Raw genomic sequence first — 340 nt, forward strand, 5'->3', positions numbered from 1 at the left:
GGTTGTGTTGTAAACTCGTGTTTACATTGCTCATTTAATTTGCCAGTATTTTTAAGTGACGTTGGTCTACGGCGATGAAGGCCGCTGGCTACGAAATTCTGTCGTGATGGCGTTTTCCTGCTGTGATTTTAGGTTGCTCTGCCCTCAAAGCATCTATGGAGGCGCTACTTCCTCCTCTGATTCCTGAAAACAGTCTCTGTGCAACGGGTGTTTCTAAAGAGAACACTGGGCCGAAGTCATCTGCATACCCTCAGTCCTGGGGTTTCTTCTGGAAAGTTCTAAAGAGCAGTCCGGTTTCGTGTCATATGTCTATTTGGGTTTTCCATGTCCTTTAAATCAG

This window comes from Pteropus vampyrus, unplaced genomic scaffold (assembly GCF_000151845.1).
Source record: "Pteropus vampyrus isolate Shadow unplaced genomic scaffold, Pvam_2.0 Scaffold235, whole genome shotgun sequence".
Classification (NCBI taxonomy): Eukaryota; Metazoa; Chordata; class Mammalia; order Chiroptera; family Pteropodidae; genus Pteropus; species Pteropus vampyrus.